We start from the raw sequence: 19906 nt of genomic DNA, 5'->3' as shown, positions 1-19906 counted from the left end.
ATTGCTGCCAAACTACATAAACTTAAAATATCGAAAAATATACAGCGCGCGAATTTTAAATGAGAATTTCCGAAAACTTTTCGGTCTTAATGTATATAAACAATATTGTCAAAATTTTTTCCCATAAAATTATATATAATGCGTTATCATGCCAGATGTGAACTAGATATATTGTTTAGCATGTCTTTGCCATTATACTTTTCAGTGATTTGTGATGATACAGAGAGTTTTTGCTGAAAGCTTTAATAAATATGTTCGACTAAGCATCATATTTACCAGATATAGTCCTGTATTCTCAAAGCAAAAATTATCACTTTAAGAATGGTGTTTTAAGTCAATTAGAGTCATAAGTTAAAATTGTTTGGAGAAGTTCAATCCCATAGCTAAGCGAGCCAATTCAAAATGTGTGGTGGATTGAGTTAAAGTATTGTTGGTTTGTAGTGTTGGTGCCCAATTTTAAAGTAGCATTATAGACCTTTATTGAAGCGAGATGTTTTTGACATTTCAGGATACTTTTTACACTGTATGTAATAAGTTAATCTTCTTGTTATAACACGTTTGAAAGTATACTTTAATATTTTTCTGTAAAACTTACAGTTTTCTTGCCACTGCATTCAATTTATAAATACCTTGTGATCAAAAAAGAACTTATTCACGGGAACTGTGATTCCCGCGCTTATCCAATCGGTAAATTTTTTTTATTTTCACGCTGGCAACACTATCATACACATTCCGTCAAAGTTTAACGCATATCGTACGATTAGTTTTTTTTTGGCGTCTATACAAAGAAGTAGAAAAATTTTCGTGTGGCGATTTTTACCTTATGGCCTCTATGGTCTCAAAACGCGTTCCTCGCAATGGCAATTTGAGTCGGGGAAAGAGGAAAAAGTCACACGGGGCCATATCTGGAGAGTACGGTGCTAGGTTGATGATATTGGTGGAGTTTTTGGACAAAAACTGTGGCTTTTTTTAATGAAATTCAGCTTTTTGCCACCAGCCGAGAAGTGATGCGTTTCAAACCCAAAACATTAGTTAAAATGTGTTCAACCGATCCATATGAGATATATATAGCACATATAGCATGAAATCGGGTAATTATTTTGCCTTATTAAATCTCGTAATGCTTCTATCTTTATATAGATTTACATCTTTCATTTTAGTTGTTTGTTTATATTTTCGGAAATATCTTTCTAAATAAGTGGAGCATAAATTAATATGTATTGATATTATATTCAAAATTTTTATATGATTTCATTTTATACTCGAAAACTTAAACAAATTTGCCACAATTATTTATTCCATAGTTGATAACTTTGTCCAGCGTGTTTAATGCTTCATCACCAAAATTTCTATTTAATTGTAATACTAAAGTATTTGAACAGAAATATATCAAAAATTTACAGTACTTAAGTGAATTTGCTAATACTTGCAATTAAAATGCATATATCCTATAAAAAATATATGGCCTGGATTGATCAGTAAAATTGAAAACGAATCACCCAGGTTTAATCCGTTTAGGTTACATCATTAAAATTAGATGTCATTAAGAGATGAGATTTTTTACTAAAAACCCTTTAAACAGTTTGGTAATTAGTTGATTTGGATTTGTTTCAGCGCGTTTCAAAGATTTTTGACAGTTTCTCTTTGATAAAGACGAAAAAGCAAGTGAGGCGGCTGAAAATGCGAATAGTGTGCATGGTCCTGATACTGTTGCAGCCAATTATGCACAATTTTAATTTCGTCGATTCCGTTTTGGTAATTTCGGGGTCAACGACACACATCGCACTGGAAAGCTAATTGTCGAAAATGTCGATAAATCATGGAATCATGGAAATTGTCGAGTCCGGCCGTCATGTAAGCATTGTTTTGATTGTCCAAGAGCTAAAAATTTCACAAAAAACCGCCACTGTTTGGAACCATTAAAATAAAGCTGGATACAAAAAAAGAAGCTCGATGTATGGGTGTTAACGAAAAAAACACCTTATGGACTGAATTTCTATATGTAACTCGCTGCTTTCTGAAGCGGTTCGTGATTGGTGACCACCACTGAAAAGTGGATCACATACGACAATGCCAAGTGAAAATGGTCGTGGTCGAATCGCGGTAAGCCGGGTGAAATGGTGGCTAATCCAGGATTGATGGCCAGGAAGATTTTGCTGTGTGTTTCATGGAATTGACAAGGAATCATCTATTATGAGCTGAACCCCCTTTGGTAAAATTCTTAACTCGGAACTGTACTGTCAACAACTGGAGAGTACCGTCTTAAGGAAGCAATCACACAGAGACGGCCAACTTTGGGTAATTGGAAAGAAATTATATTTCATCAGGAAAACGGCAAGCCACATACATCAATAATGACTCACTAAAAGCCTCAGGAACTTGGTTAAGAAGTTCTTATGCATCTACCTTATAGTTCAGACCTGGCACCAAGTGATTACCATCGCTTCAAGAGAGGCTTCTGAAGATATGCTGTTTCAATTTTTTTCCAATAGGGACAAGGACTTCTATGAGAGATACACAATGAAATTACAATTAAAATGGTAACAAGTTATCGAAAAAAACCGTGCATTTTTGACTTAAATCGGATCATTCTATTCTAACTATGATAAATAAGCTCTCAAATTCATGCAAAAATAATGGAACTTATAATTAGAGATATTGATTGGTATTGAAGTTACCCATCATTTAACTTAAATAATTTTTGTAGTTTTAATTTAAAGACATTAGATTATTTATTAAATGTTTTTTAACTGTCGTTGTAGTCATTAGCAAATGAAATTTTATTTACAACATAACTTCATTATTTTTAATTGCTGTTGTTGAAGTTGCAGTTGTTGTCTGTTTACACTAACAGTAGCATCTGTTTTTAGTTCACAGCCCTTTTTATCTAAATTGTCAACACTATTCCGGCAAACTTTATCCTTAAATTTCAGTTTTTTAGTTTAGTGTGAAACAGTACGCACATGTGCTTCGTGGCGTATGAGTAACTTTTTTGTTTGGGTTTGCATGTGCACTTTATAGTTCGTTCTTTTTTTTAAAGATTTGTTTGTTGTTTTTTCTTTTACAAAAATCTTTATTTAGCTTTGTTTAAAGTAAAAGTTTCAAAAGTTTTTTCTTCTAAATAACAAAAAATATCGTTTCTTATTTGGTTTTCGCAAATATTGCAATATAATGGTGTCAATCACTTTGTGTAGTTATACTATTGGGAAAGCTAGTGTGAAAATAAGAAAGTACAAGTGCACACTATTTATATTTAAAACTTTAAAACAGTGCTATAATAAAATATATATCAGATAAAATTCGTACAGTTCTTTGAAAATAAAATAAATAATATAATACGGTATATTGAAGCGGTGGTTTGCTTTCCTAGCTATATGAAAATATAAATAAATGTTATAGTAAACATTAGTATGCAGTATGAACTTTTCCTTTACTTGGTTTTAATAATCCGTGATAGAAAGAATTCCTTTGTAATTATAACAATAAGCACGAGATATGAATACAGAATGTTTCCTTATATTAATTGTATATGAAAATATTTTTCTTAGACCTTTCTTATTTTAAAAGGGGGAAGAAATGTGCTACAAGTTGTTATTTTTCTAATTGCTTTCGTACTTATTGTGGTAACAACTGTTGTTAATGTATGTACGCATTGTTATGTGCCGTAGGTAATTACAGTATCAACAGCTAATTATCGCCAATGGCAAAAAAAAATATGAAATAAATATGTTTAGAAATTCTTCAGAACATAAAAAAAGATGTTGAAATTTGTATCAAAGGATGAAATTCCGCACCTTTTCACTGCGTAGACAGTTCTATGTAGGCGAACAATTTATGAAACAACGCCTCCATAAACGTTGAAATGCGCACTCACGTACAAGTAAATGAGGTGAAATCAACAACTTATAAGCGTCAAATTAATGAAGAGCCAAAATGTCTACTCAAACTTTTGTTGTATTTCAAGTAGCCAAGAATACAATGGCCTGTTAATGTAACTTCAGTTGCCTTAAGGATATTTTTAAATTCAATTTTTACATTTGGTAGCAACCTAACATTTTTATACCATCTCGAGGTATTCAACAGAAATGTGATTTTATCTCTTTTGAGGGTATTTCGTAGTATTTTACAAAAAAAGCATGAATGACGCCGAAAAAGGGCAGATTCAATGAGATAGTGTAGTAACATAATATGAGTACGCTATGAAAGATACTGGAAATTAATATATTATCATCAACTTTAATGTGGTTTTTTTTCTATAGTTCATGCAGCGATATTAAGTTTTCTTACTAATGCATACATAATATATATCGCAAATAAAGTTATAATTAGATGTCTATTATAGTAAACCAACATGTATTATATATAAGTTATACTTACAGAATATTGCTGGAGTAAAATAAAATTTGCTAATAACTAAGAAATAAATATTTTGAGAAATCAAAAAATGACTACAAATACTAAAGATCAAGTATGCAATGGAATCTTTTTATATTAATTGTGTCCATCTTTCATTTAGAAAATTATTAATAGATTAAAGTGATATATATCTGACTGAAAGTTTCTTCTTATTTACACACATTTATTTATTATATCTCCTTTTCTGCTAAAATATTGACTTCTTGTAAGTTGACTAACATTGAAAGTGGATCCTTCCAGTCTTTTATATAATAAGTTAGTACCTCAGTAGAAACATAACCTAATACCTGCAGTCTTTATAAGCTAAAAAGGTTGAGCATATTAATTAAAGTCCTTTTGGAATTAATATGTAATGTTGTATTACATCTCTAAGCTACTGTTCTATCTCCTTTATATTCATGTTAAGTTTGTTAATAAGTTTGAAAAATAATGGAGTCCAGCATGTAACGTAAATTTCGTATCAGGCATATCTCGTTCATCCATTTGTAAGTCTTTTTCTCCGTATATCTGTTTGAATGTGTGAAATGAATGAATTTCTATACAATATCATAGATTATAACAGATGGGGATTCAAAAATGTTATAAATTACTTAAAAACGTAGCGCTAGCAGATAGTCTAGCAGTTGTATGTTTAAACTGGTATATGCGCAGATCTGATTGGGAAAGAAAGAGAAATAATACCGTAAAAATATGGAAAAACTATATTGGAAAAGATTTCATAAAAATAACTGGAAGCAAGCAACGTTCAATAGGGAAATAATGTAAGAGGATGTTAATCAATCCAGGATTAAGAAGGAAGATATTTTAATATAAGACTTTTATCTAACATAATTAGGTTAATAAATCAGTAGGTATATTGATCTATTACCAATGTCACTTGGTTAAATAATTGGATATTTATAAGGTGTTGTTTAAAAGAACAGAGACCAAGTAGATATGGTAAAAGTCTATGAATTGAATGTAGCTAAAACAGGAGCTTTATAAAATATGGCAGTGACATAAAAATATTATATGTGATATTAAGCATAATATAGTGAAAATTTACGTAAATGATGTGATTATGAGTGCTGGACGAAGTCCGCTCAGTATACAATAACAGCAGTTACTGCCTTGAGTAAGAACTATAACTTGATCAATGATTATCAAGGAGATGTTTGCTTTAAACCTAGTGTCAAAGTAAAGTACACTCTGCGTCTCTTCTCTAAAAGATTTGGGAGGAATACTCATTGTAAATCCACATCAAAGAAAGTAATATAACACTGATATTTAGTCGCATTATATTAACAAAATATTTTAAATATTATCATGTCATTATGTATAAATCAAATGGGCTTCGGAAAAATAGTTAGATCAGTTAAATAAGGTTCAGGAGCTGTACAATGAGTTTCGGTTATATGTTTAGGCAACATTTTTTCACTTCATTTAAGCATTTATTAGTGATTTAAAGATTTTCTATGGAGTATCTTGAAAAAAGACATGTATGCCTTAAGAAAATAAATCTACTCAAAGTCATTTTTAAGAGGATCAAGTTAGAAAGTTATTTGCTGTCATCATTAATATTAGTTTATCCTCTGGCTCACTACATAGTGTGTTCGTAATGATTTTTTTACACAATTTAAATACTCAACTATGTTGATAATGTATAAATATGTCTTGTGAACCATACCTATATCTCTACCACTAATCATGTTGCAAAAACGTTTTGAAAATAAAATCCACCTTGTGTCAAGGACTTTGTTGTTAATATAATATAGATCAGATGAATGAAGCACATCAGACATTTAAATGACTTAATTGGGCAAAACCATGTTTGTATAGCTTTATGATTCATGTTCATTGCTTCACATAAACATAAGTGATTGCACTAAAACAATTAAATATCGAAGATTTGTGAGTAGCATGCTAAAAGCTCAAATACTAGTATACTCGACTATCAAATGCTCGATATTTCGAATAGGTGGAATACTCACATTTGTAAATACAAATTGAGTTTCAAAACAAGACATCAATTTATTATGTGAATGGATAATTAAAATATCTTCGTGAAGTGTTTTATGCTAAAGAGTTTGATATAAATTACAGTAAATCCATTTAGTGTAAAATAAAAACATTTTTTTTTGTGTTTTTTCGAAAACGAATAAGAATCAAAATAGCAAATTTAAGTGATTAATTCAGTTCCACAGGAATTGAAATTTAAAAATATTAATTGTAAATATTTTGTAAATCGTCATGAGATATTATGTATTTATAGAAATGAGTTAAAGTAACACCAATATGGATCAAAGAACTCACAAAAACCTTTTGGTAATGTAGCGCTTCAGTAAGTTCATATATTTTAAGTTAATTTTGCAAGCATCGAGGAATTAATATACTTACGATATATTGTGTATTTTTCAGACTTTTTGGGAGCCATTCGAGCATTTCATACTCAAACTGCACATAATTGATTCTTTCCCTCTCGTTTGAATGGGCGCGGTTGCCTTTAATATTTTCTTTTACTACTTTATTTTGCAATATCTGATTTTTTGGCTTTTATTATAATTTGACTTTATTACTTTTATTTAAGACTTGTTTATTTAGTTGCTTTTACTTTGGTTCTTGCTTCCATTTTTCCTTTTATACTTAATTCAATTAAAATTTAATGATGAAAATAATGTGCTTCTTTAGGGCAGACAACGTTTTTCTGCGAAACATAAGAATATTAATTTGTTTGAAGTGAAATAGTAAATTGGTTTAATAGTATTAATAAGTTACAAAAATAATTTATTTTTAGTTATAAAAAAAAGAAATAAAAGTTGAAATAAGATAAAAAAAATATTTAATTGGTTGTGTAATGAAATCATAAGATTATTATTATTAAAAAATAAGGTTTAAAAAAAATTTTATATATTTTGTTAGAAATGTTGTAGTTGCAGTAATTCAATTTTTTTACGATTTTACTTAGTCGATATACTTGATTAATATTTTAATATAATTTTAACGCTCAATAAATAAAAACTTTATTTTGAATAAAATTTAAATAAAAATCATTAATTCCTTTTTTTTTTGTAGAACAAACATTAATTTTAAGTTCGCCGAAAAGCGTGCTCCATTTTTTAAATATTTTAAGCTCAACATTTTTCGTTGCGTTGCATTGCCCAATGATTACAGTTTGTTCTTTGGCTGGACTTTTTTTAACTTCCACGTCCTCCAAACATATTGCATACGCATTATATAAAAGAATTTAATATATTTTTTTTAATCCCTTTGAAAAACACATTTACTGCTTTATATCTGTTGGGTGGAACAACATATACCCAAAATATGTTCGGTAATTAAAACCGTTTGTAACATTTTCACATTTTCCCATTTAATTAAAATGCAGTATATGCATTTTTTTAACTTATATTTTTCTATTAAAGAATATTATTTATTTCTCAACACGATGTATGTGTCTTTGTATAAATCAAAATTATATAAAAGTTTTCGTTCAAAAAGTTAAAAATTTAAGCTTTGCCTGAAAAAGACATAACGCGACAATAGAAGATTACCGAAGGTTTTACTATTAACGCAGCTGCTAATGCTTTTTTTAGAATATCTTGTAATATAAAATTTTCAAGTCTTAATATTAATACATAAACATTATAAAATCTCAAACAACAATTAAAATGGAATAATAATAAAAACAATAACAAACTTTACTACTGCAATATAAAGAGGCTTTTTTCGAACAGTAGTGAAATACAACAACAAAAATTCAATTTATATTATTTAATTAATTGAATGTTTGGCTGAAAATACAGCTGTTTCGAGTATTGCCAAATACCCATCATCAGTGGTCTTGAAAATAATTTTTGTATTTAATTATTCGTAAATAATTATTTTTGAGACTGGAAGTACCAGGAATCGAACTCGGGTCCTGCCAAATGTAAAGCTCAGAATGAGCGCGTCTTAACCAACTGATCCAAAGCCGTACTTGAATTTTTTGTTCGCATATTTTTCTGGAGTTTTGTTACTATTACTATGAAAGTTTTTATTAACAATTTTACTTGCTGTGTTTATTTTAGAACGAAATCATAAACCAGCTGTAGAATAATTGAATTAATTAATTAATTATAATTTTATTTTCAATTGTTAAACTTCAATACTATTCTGTTCGTAGAGGCATTATTTATTGCATGATTTGTTCTTTCTTATGTATAGAACATAATCTAGGAATGTGATGCTGAGAAAGTCTTGCTAATGTTACTCCACCAGTCGGACTGCAATATAATAAATAAATTCCTGTATAATCACACTAACAAAACAATAGCACATATTATATTTCACAGTTTACACCTGAGAACAAGTCGAACAAGTAATCTGAGCAGTTAGCAGAGCAACGAGCTGGTATCCAGATCGTCTCAATATGTGCTGAGTGTGGTAGAAGTAGAAATTCACATCTCTATGTTTTGCAATTCTTTACAAGGGTGATAAAAATTTCCGTTTGTATCACAAATTCACATTTTTTAGCAATCTCCACAGGTGCGGTAAAAATTGACATTTTTATCGCCAATAGTTATTATAATTTACCTTTGCGACTACAAAATTCACATTTTGTAGCAAATCTTTTAGTTCAGGAAAGTAATTCACATTTCTTTAAATAAGAATCAGCTAAACAGCGAGCATGGCATTGTCAATTCTCCCATACTCGTCTCAAATGTTCACTGTTCCAGGTAAATAAATTTCTTGTAGGGCTGGACCAGTGATCCGGTGAGCTAAACCTCGTCGAAAAGATTCGTTACAGTTTTATTACGTACTTCACCCTTACATATAAAAACAATGTAATTATTAAACATATTGCGGTATTGTATATGCCAAAGTTTACTACAAAGTTAAAAAATACATGAAAACAATGCACAAATTAATTATAAACTGGAAATTTGGCAAAGACTGCCCGTTCTAAAAAGTACAATCTGAGGTCGATACATTTATTCAGACGAACTCAACCGATAGCGCGGGAAAATTGCAGACAAAGGTGTCAGAAAAGAACCAGCCTCACTGCTTGTAGGTTTAGAGCCTACAATTTTTAATTTAAAAGAGATAATTTATTTTCACTCATCCCAATATAGTTCATCTGCACTGAATTCGCGCTGGGCAGTAACAAAACAGATGTGGGACACTTTCATTGTTCTCTTCACAACTGGCACAGGAATGATTGAACGGGAACATCAATCCTCTAACATGGTTCCTTAGTCGGCTGTCACTTATCGATAAAATCACCATACGTCTTTAACATCTTTAAGGAGTATTTTAATGAGACTGCTAGATTGCTTTTTTAAAAGAATGCGGGCATCAGACAGGTTGCACATCCTTTATTAAACCAATTGTTTATATAGTTCAATATATAAATATCTGCTGTTAATGGAGAGGTAACAAGAGTGCTGTGTTGCCTAAATGTTACTTCAATAGAATAGTTTATTCATTTATTATATTCCAAATATGTTTAAGTTATATAATTTCTTCTACTATGTAAGATCTTTAACAGTCATTACTTAAACCAAGACTAATCATTTTGTTTTTGCTAATATCATTTGTCTTTTAAATGAATCGAGAAGAAAATAAATTTAATAATATAATTTAATGTTTACTATTCAAACAGGTCTTTACTTAAATATATGAAAGTATATAAAAAATCTACATAATACATTAAAAATTAAAGAAATGTTCTTTATTCGATAAAATTCTGTTAAATTTCATTTCCTCGATAATTTTCTATAGCCACCCAATCAAAAATATTTGCACACATGACATTTGGCATCCTAGCAGTAGGCTTGGATACTAAGCTGTCCATGAGGTAATTGTTCCTTGAAGGCCAAAAAATACAAACACTCATAGGATTTCCTTAATTCTGAATTCTTTCTTAAGACATTTCTACTCCTCCTCCTCCTTCTGCAATGACAACCGAAATCCCATAAAGAACGACCAAATGAAATTTTGTGTTAATTGATTTTTGTTAGCATTTGAATTGGGAGAATTCTCAGTAAACAACTTGTAAGTATTTGCTTATGTAAAAAAGAGGAAAAACATATGTTAAATGGTTTACAATTTTCTCGGAAGGCAATGTAACAGGATTGCTCCAGGAAGTAAAACATTTTTTCGAAAATAGAATTTTATGTGCATAATCAATCTTTCACTTGTTTGCTTGTTTTTCCTGCTTCCTTATGCAAAATTTTGTGAAAATAAAAAGGATATAAACTAATAGGAAAATAATGGATTGTTGACATATTTTTTTTTTTTGGGGCGAAGGATACCATTTAATACAATAATATATTTCATTCTACTTTCAAGGTTTATTTGTGTTGTGTTTTCATATTTAAACAAATATTTACATCGACGAATATATGTATCTTTTCGTGATTTAATATTTTATAAATAATGGTTTGTATTGAAAATTTCAATTTTACGATATCTCTCAATAAAAGTATAATGTTTGTATATAAAACACAATTAAAAAATTATAAAAAAAATAAAATAAAATAATATTACAACATAATAATAACAAAAATTAATACAGACAACATAATAAAGATATGAAAAAAAACAAACTTGTGGCCTAACAATGGTTCATTTAGTTGACTACAAAAAAAAAAGGGGAGCAGCGTTGGGAGAGTTCGAGAGAAAAGTTCTTCGTAAAATCTTGGGCCCCCTATGAGTTGGCGACGATTACTGCATACGAATGAACCACGAGCTGTACGAGCTTTATCACGACATTGATGTAATTCAGCGAATTAACATCCAGTGGCTTCGTTAGCTTGGTCGTGTCGTGAGAATGGATGAAGATGCTCCAGGGAAAAAGCTGTTCGGAGCAGTAGTTGGCGGAAGAAGACTTAGAGGTAGACCCTGTCTCCGGTGGAGTGATCAAGTAGAGGGAGCACTAACTGGACTTGATGTACAAGACTGGAGATGGCGCGCAAGCAGCAGAGGTGTCTAGGGAGACATGTTCCGTCAGACCAAAACTCAATAATGTGTTGTTATGGCCACATTAGTAAGTAAGTAAAAAAAATAAAAATTAGTTTCAATTTTTTAATTTTTATTATTTTATATATTTTTAACATTATTTTCACTTTCGAAGCTTTTACATCCACTTTCTAAAGCAGTATTCATAATCAAAGTTTTTGTGGTTACAATCTGAAAATTTAATTATCTCCTCATTATTATCGAAATAACCAGAAATCACACGGTGCTAGATCCGGGTTATATTTTGCTAAATTGTGATGCCATCCTTGACAGTCCAATGAAATTATTCCTTTTTTTAAACAGTGTAAGCTGGCGCGTTGTCGTGATGAAGGAAGTATCGACGCAATTTTTCTTCTTTCTGGATTATCAACATATTTTTGAAAACTTGTAATATGCAATTTTGAGTACACCATTAGCAGTTAGTGTCTGTCCAGTCTTTAGAGGAATAAAAGCTATAACTGTTAAGTAAATTGATTTTATTACAAATATTGTCAACTTCTGCTGCTTGGCTTTAGTAACTTATAAGTCTTTTACCATTGAATGTTGCTTTGTTTCTAGGTCGTTCTTGCCTTCTTCAAGAATTTATAGACATCTGCTGATATATGTGTAGATTGTAATTTCTTACTAAGATATTTGTTTGGACTTTTAGTGCTATATATATAAATAGAATTTTGTTTTTATTTGCTGCAGGATATGCGTTTTTAATAATATTGTTGATCTAGTTTGTTTTATAATATTACACTAAACGTTTGATATCTTAACTGTAAACAAAAGTTTTTTAGAAAAACCTACAATTTCAGCGAATAAGTCTATTTATTATTTGTTACAGAATATTATGATAATTGTAAAAAAGAGGAGTTTGAAAAAATGAGTTTGTTTGTGAGTTCGCCAGATACCAGTAGGGTCCCGCAGGTTTATTACTCCATTGTCTCATTATTATTGTGAGGTATTCTTTATTTTTTATTACGTTGATAAGTAATGTATGTCATCACTATATTGCCTAATGATTATTGTAAGGTATTCTTTATTCTTCATTACCTAGTGGATCTCCATTTTAGAAATTGTGATAGTCCCTTGCTTGAATGCTATCCCACCAACTACTTCATTTGTGCCTTTAAGTAATATGTTGCATTTCCACCCGTTGTCTGTATCAGCCAAGTCTCTGTCATGGATGTAATAATTTCTTCAGAGACTGTTACACGTTAGATATGCTAAGTTTTCATAAATACTGCTCATTTTTAATATGTAAATGTATTTAATTTTTATTTGAGGCACTTTTTTATAAAAGTTTTAATTTCTGCAAACTTTTCTATATTTAGTTTAATCACTCTGTCAGCATCAACATCAGCGCCATCACTTCCACATTATATTCTAAAATTATATAACATCAGAATTAAATTTTCATTTAATTTCTTGTGAGAGTGGCAGTTAACCGCGTACGTCCATCAAATTTTTGAAGTTTTTATTTTGAATTTTCCTTGAAAATGAGTAATGTTGATGCAGCTCCAATGAAAAATTTATTCAAAATATGAAAGATTTGAATATAAGAGAACATTACACTTAGAATGAATTATTTACGAATCTAATTTATATTGCAACAAATTTAAGTAACTTTAAAGATTTCTCTTACTTGCAATTTTTTTTTTGACGCCGCTTATACCCTAAATTTCTTTATTTGTTTTTTTTCGTTTAGAAAAAAACTTGAAGTTTAATAGTTCAATATTAGTGAACAAATTTCCAGCTTGTATTATTTATCTCACATATATTCAATTTTATTATGCTTTCTGAACGTTATATTCATAAGCAGGCATGCATTTGTAAATCTGGATTCAATCTAGATTTACTCTCGATCTGTCAAATTTTGTTGCTCAATAGAACATTTTTAGAGTAATCCAACATTTCTGTAGTAGTGTTAGTAGACATTACTATTTTTTATAAATACATACATATATCAAAGAAAATCAGACTTTATCTGACAAATCGTATAAAGCAGCTGTTAATTTCAGGGTAACCTAGCTGGTCCGTCAAATTATCTAGAGTGTTCTACACTCTAGTTTGCCTTAAATTTATCAATCAAAAATAAAATTGCACTAAAAGTGCATAATAAGAACACCTCGATTGAAAAAATTAACCCATATTTTTTAATTGAAAACGTCATTAGTATACAATGCGTTAATTAATTCTTGGTGTAAAATTTATTGTTCGTTTTAATTGAAAATTATTCTTAGTTTTAAGAACCTGAAAATCTGCTTCGAATAAAATAGGTCGTAATTGTGAGAAAGTTTTCAAATCCAAACATTTTTTTTTTTTTTTTGGGTATATTTTGCTTGTAAATATATTACTTTTATAGCAGATCGTTATTTTAGGATACTTAAACATATATGAAAAAAGATATGAATTGAAATTGAAGATATAAAGAGGACTAAATAGATAAAAAAGATGTTACATTTTATGTATGTTATATATAGTTATTCATTAATATAAACGATACGATTCTTAAAGTGTTGGTAATATGATATCATAATAACTTTTAACTCGCTTTAAATTGACGATATAAAGTATAAATTGGACATTCGTATACAGTCCTTAGTTGAGCAAGGACTTTATTTACTTACTTTTTTGACTTACTTGAGCAATGACTTTAGTCATATAAAAATAGTTAGGTTTGGAAAGGTGGCTATTCCGTCTGTCTTATCAATATTGAAGAATATAGAGAGGAGAGGTAAGAACATTTTGAGATATCTAGATATTTCAAATGGCGTTCATAGCGATCAAAACCTATGCTTTTTGCAATTATCCAAGTTTCAGATGAATCATGTTGATCTTTTGGAAAAAATTTTTATAGACAGGTGATTTAAAGATAAATACGAAATCGGAACAAGAACTTTAGTTTTCTGCGTATACTTCTATTGTCACTTAAACATATATTTTGTCATATGTCACAGTCATATTTTTTTTAATAGGACAAGTAGTGCTTAAAGATCTTTAATTCAGAGTAAAATATTTTCCCTGTTATATGTTATATATAAAAACATTTCTAAAATATTATTAACAAAACTCTGTATCTATCTGCCCCAACAATTATCACTTTTTTGTTTGCAAAGTTAAAATTACCATTATCAGGAAGGCGTATCAAAGATCGATTGTGGCTATAAAAGATAATTCACTGATGGAGTGAATGGAGTGAATGAAAATTGACAATTGAACCAAACACTGATGTATATAGTTTATTAAATAAATGAGATTAATTTTAAAGATTCAATAGATTATTTCAGATTCTGTGGAATTTATTGCTACAGGATTGAAGGTTGATCATGACTTTATTACATTAGTATGTGATGTTCTGTTGTTCCTTTGCTTTAAAATAAATATAGTGTCTGGGTTTTATAATAGAATTAAAACAGTTTTCTTTATTATTGTTTAACTGATATAGTATTATCATACAATAAAAAGAAAAATATGAAGTGATAGTAATTTATATTAGTAAGATGTGGCTTGAAAATGATGTTCCTATGTGTAAGAACATATGTCCTGGTCATATTTAAGCATTAAAATATAAAAAGTATGTGTATCCTTAAATTGATAATACTACATTTTATCTGCAATATCATAATGACTACTACTTTTTTACTATATATTTGTTTTTTTTTTGTTTTTGCACTGAAGAAATAGTTTTTGTATTAGAAATTGACGCATTGCAGTATTTTTCGTTTCGAAAAACAAAAGTTTCCTTGTATTTTGTTTTAAAATCTAAAATAAATCAAGTGAATGTAAATATATGTTTGGTAGAAATAAAACTATGTTTTTTTAAAGCAAAATAAGACATTTAATATTATTGAAAAATTTAAATAAACTTATTGTATTTAATTCAAGTTATTCTATACACCATAATTTCTATTAAATTTAATATGTGAAAATTACATTAAAATGGTTTAAATATACAATATAAATATTTTCGTAGTAAAACTTGTTATCTTAAAACCCTGAATGTGCAAATCCATTTTTATTTACATACACGCATATATATGTAGTATAGGAGAGCATATCCAATATGTATTTTACGGATGAACGAATATGTGCATTTCTCAGGAATATTTAACTCTGATTTATCAAAACAATTGAAGTAAAATTCTTTGCTAAATAAACGAATTACTTGTCCGTGCAAAAATAAATTTGATTTAAATAAACGGAATTCCAAAATAATGAAAATAAATATGGAAATTGCTTCAACAAAAATTTATTTGATATCTCTATATGAGAATTGAGTTATATTATTTTAAATCAAAATATCATAAAAATGTTTAAAGTGTCATTGAAATATTTCATTTTTGGGAATTTTCTTTCTTAAATACAGATTTTTTTTTATTATAATTGAGAAAAAGTATGCCCTACTTATATTTTTCTAAGTTTTATTAATGTCAAATAAATAAAGATTGATCGAAATAGAACTAAGGTATATACAAGATACCGTTGATCTCTAGTGGATCAACTTAGGCCAATGGTCCATTGTGTTACCATATATATGGGAGAAACTCAGGATTTAAAACCACCTAGAACCGTTGGCGAAGCATAAAATGTTATTTAGTGTCCGGTCCTGTAATTGGTCCAGGTCTTCAAGAAAGGAAATTCCCCAAGTGTTAAGTCGCCGCCGTGCATAAGCTGGGCAAAAACACAGTAGATGAGAGACACTCTCGCCGTGTTTCGCACAGCTACGACAGATTTGATTGAAAGCAAGACCTAATCTTCTAGCATGGTTCCCTAGTTTATAACACAGTATTTATAACTCTTAGTTTTTCAATTCATTTACATTCATATTTATTTATTTAGCAGTTATAAGTTGAATTGTTTTATCAAAATAGATATATGTGTTTAAGTAATGGAGCTTTTGCTACAATTGGAACATGCACAGTACTACGTGCGCGAACACTTTTCTCATGGTTGGTTGGTTTAAGTCTTGACTCAATCCATTAGCACAAATAGCGTTTTCATGTCAGTTTGTTGGTTCATCCTTCTTACAAACGGATTGTTTTGTTGTTTGCATAGATATTCTGTTTTTATGGTTTGGAAACTTCCGATACCTCGTAATATTTCTTTGAAGAGTAGTTTAGGTAAGGTAACTACTCATTGTCTCCGAAAAGTATCGAATGTGGAGAGATAATGGAATAAAGTTTCTTTTTATCTATCTGAAAGAATTACTATTTCAGTTATCTGTACTACAATAGATTAAAATCCTGTTATAAGTTTAAAACAATTTGTATATTATTAGTATATTAGTGATATATTTGTTTAAGCTCGAATCCAGGTCATAGTATCCTAACAGTCTCAGTCGATACAATATTAAATAATTGTTGCATTAATCTGCTGAATATATCGAAATTGAAAATTTTAAATATATTTATAAACTTCATAAATCTTCAATTGTTCAATACTTCAAAATCACTTTAAATTTTTAACAATTCGTATAACAATTCTCATAATCCAAATTGACACAGACAAATGCTTCGAAATCCTTATATTTCTTTCAATCTCTTTAAAATTATTGAATGAAATGAAAATAAAAAACGTAATTCGAATGTGAATACAATTGATTTCATTTATTGCCATAATTCGTGCTCATACACTGCCAATTTTCGATTGGATTGCCTTTTTCTACTGGAATGCCAAGAAGACAGGCCATGTGCAATGAACTGAGATAATTTTTAATATATTTGTATATAGATAAAGCTAAAATTTTTATTCCGCAAATAAAAGAATGTTAAAATACAATACATAGAGTCGAAAAAATTTCAAATAAATGTCTTTTATAAACAGAAATATGTGTCAGGATAATAAACTTCTGAGGCAACTCTTTTACGCTTGAAAGTTTATGTTTAAGCGATTTAACTTGTTTTTTTTTTAGTATTTTACGATTATAATGTCATCATCATATCCTTCATTCGCTTATACTCATTGATGTAACTATCACCAACATAATCGTCATAAAGATGTCCTTACTGGCTGTTGGGCATTTGTCCTAGTTTTTGATTCTTCTGCATGGTTCAGTACACATTTTTTACATTTAAATTATTTATTTATTTTTCTTTTCTTTTCTTTTTTTTTTGATTTTTATATATATTACTCTTAACTTTTTTACTCATTAATGCTGATATCCTTGTAAAATTTGTCTTTAACAGAATGCCAAATTGTCCTGCATAAGTTTTTGTTTTTCTGTGTCTCTTAAAAAAATCTGTAAAATTAATCCCTTGAGTACACTCTACTTATTTTGTCTTTCGTTTCCTCATTTCCCATCTTTAAATAAAATTTGCATAACTTTTTATAAGTCTTGGATAGCTCTAGGTAAAATGTGTTTCAAGTCATAAATATTAAGGATAATTTAGCATAAAATAAATTCACTAAAAAAATAGTTGTTTTTTGCGTCAATGCAAATTATTAAGAGGCTAGACTTGTAATTTATAAGAAAACATTTTTTCAACGTAACAGTTTCGTAATATTTTTGCATTCTAGATGATGACAACTTAAATTTAAACCTTCAGAAATATTTCAATAAACAATTTAATAATAAATAATTAAAATGATAAATGCGTAGTATTATTTCAATAATTCAGTCTTGTGTAGTGGCAACCATAGTTATAGTAGAACAATCCAACACTGTAAAAAAACTTAACGATTTTACTCAGTGACAGTTAAGGGATTCTTTTACCTACGAAATCTGGCCATTGTGAGTCATAGGGATTTGTGAAATAATGAATCACAGTTTTCCATTAAAAATGGTTATTATAACTGCGACAATTTGAGTTGAAATCTGTGGTTATAGTTATTTTTTCAACATTATTTTACCTCATATTTATAGGTTTTATTAGTTTATATTTTTTTGGATATATAAATCTATGAAGTGTTTTTTTATATATCGCTAGATAATTTAAGAAATAGACTACCATATCTTTTATAAAAGTTTTCAGGAAAGTTACAATATATCAATATTTTATTTAATTATATTAAATATAAATAATTATATTAAATTAAAATATATCAAAATAAACAAAATTTTCGTTAAGAACTTAACGCAGAGTATGAAGGTCAGGTCTTGACGTTACAAAGGTAGTTATTGACGTTACAAAAATAGTGAGCTGTTTGGACATTTTTAAAGTTTGATATTTGTTACGTTCGGAAACACTGATACAAACAATAATATAGAAACAGAGAAAATTATTAAAAGAGAGGCCCATAAAAGACTTATTAGAACAGATGATGAAAACTTGCGTATTATGATGGTGGAAGTATGGTGGAAGTATCATCAAAAGTACCTGTGCTCGACGGAATGTGCAATCATAAATAGACAAATCTTATTGTCATTTTTGATAGATTCATGTTAGTATAAATATAATTCTGTCACAAAGAATATACCCTCAACAAAGGAAGTTAACGGAAATAGTTTCCAAATTAGGAAAATGCTTCTCGAACCCACTGAATTGGAGAGCTGCTTTCAGTGATTGAAAAAATATTTGAAAACATTATTGTCAGTATTTTAAAAGATATGGCCAACGATTGAGACAATATACCCAAAGAGCAACTTGAACCCCAAGATAAATAATTTGAAGAACTAAAGCTAACAAGAGTTTCTCAAGTAATTTTAAAACTCTTTAGCAAATCAAAATCCGTATGGTGGTTGGGTTTGCTATCGTAAAACTTTTCGAAAAGGTGTAGTATGCAGGATTAACTGTTACCTGATGAATTTTGAAATGTCGTTCAAAACGATAAAACTGCTGATTAGTTGCTTGTATAGCAGGGAACTTAAAGTCTTAATTGATTAACATTGCTTGTCCGCAAAAAAAAATTCCAATAATCATAACTTTCCCCAAGGGCTGCGGTTATGACCGCACTTAAAAATTAGTTGTAATGCTGAATTAGCATAAGTGGAGCTAGTGATAAAAATAAGTCTATTTGTTTAGTCTCGTTTAAAATTAAGTAAAGTGGCGTGTTTCACTATTTAATATTTTTAGATTTATAAAAATTTTGTATTCAGAAGATTTTTAGTAATAATGTTACGTATATGCACGGTTGCCACTTGAAAATTTTTTCCTGTACCAAAATTGGTTTAAAAAGGTACCATTTCTGTAAAAAAGGTCCAAAATTTTTTTGGACCTTCTTATTTTTTCGTTCTGTGTTTTTCATAGTGTTATAGATGAACAAAATATAAAATAGTGCAAAGTTGCATTTATAAAAAAAATTAATTGGAAATATCCACAATAAAGTTGTGTCGTCAAAAATGTACCATTTTTTGAACATGAGTACCAAACGAAAAAAAAAGTACCAATTTTGGTACTAAAGTACCATAAGTGGCAACCGTGCGTATATAAAATAATATGAAAAAATCAATAAACTCCTTAAAGACTTAACAATCGAAAGCATTAAATAAAATATGTCTATAAAGAATAAAGCTGTTATACTACTTTTAACAACAGATGCTTATTTGAATCAAGCACAAAGAACTCTAAAATCAAAAACCATTTAT

The sequence above is a fragment of the Teleopsis dalmanni genome, chromosome 2 (assembly GCF_002237135.1).
Source record: "Teleopsis dalmanni isolate 2A chromosome 2, ASM223713v2, whole genome shotgun sequence".
In the NCBI taxonomy this organism is placed as follows: domain Eukaryota; kingdom Metazoa; phylum Arthropoda; class Insecta; order Diptera; family Diopsidae; genus Teleopsis; species Teleopsis dalmanni.
The sequence above is the reverse complement of the archived record's forward strand: the minus strand, read 5'-3'. Positions refer to the sequence as shown.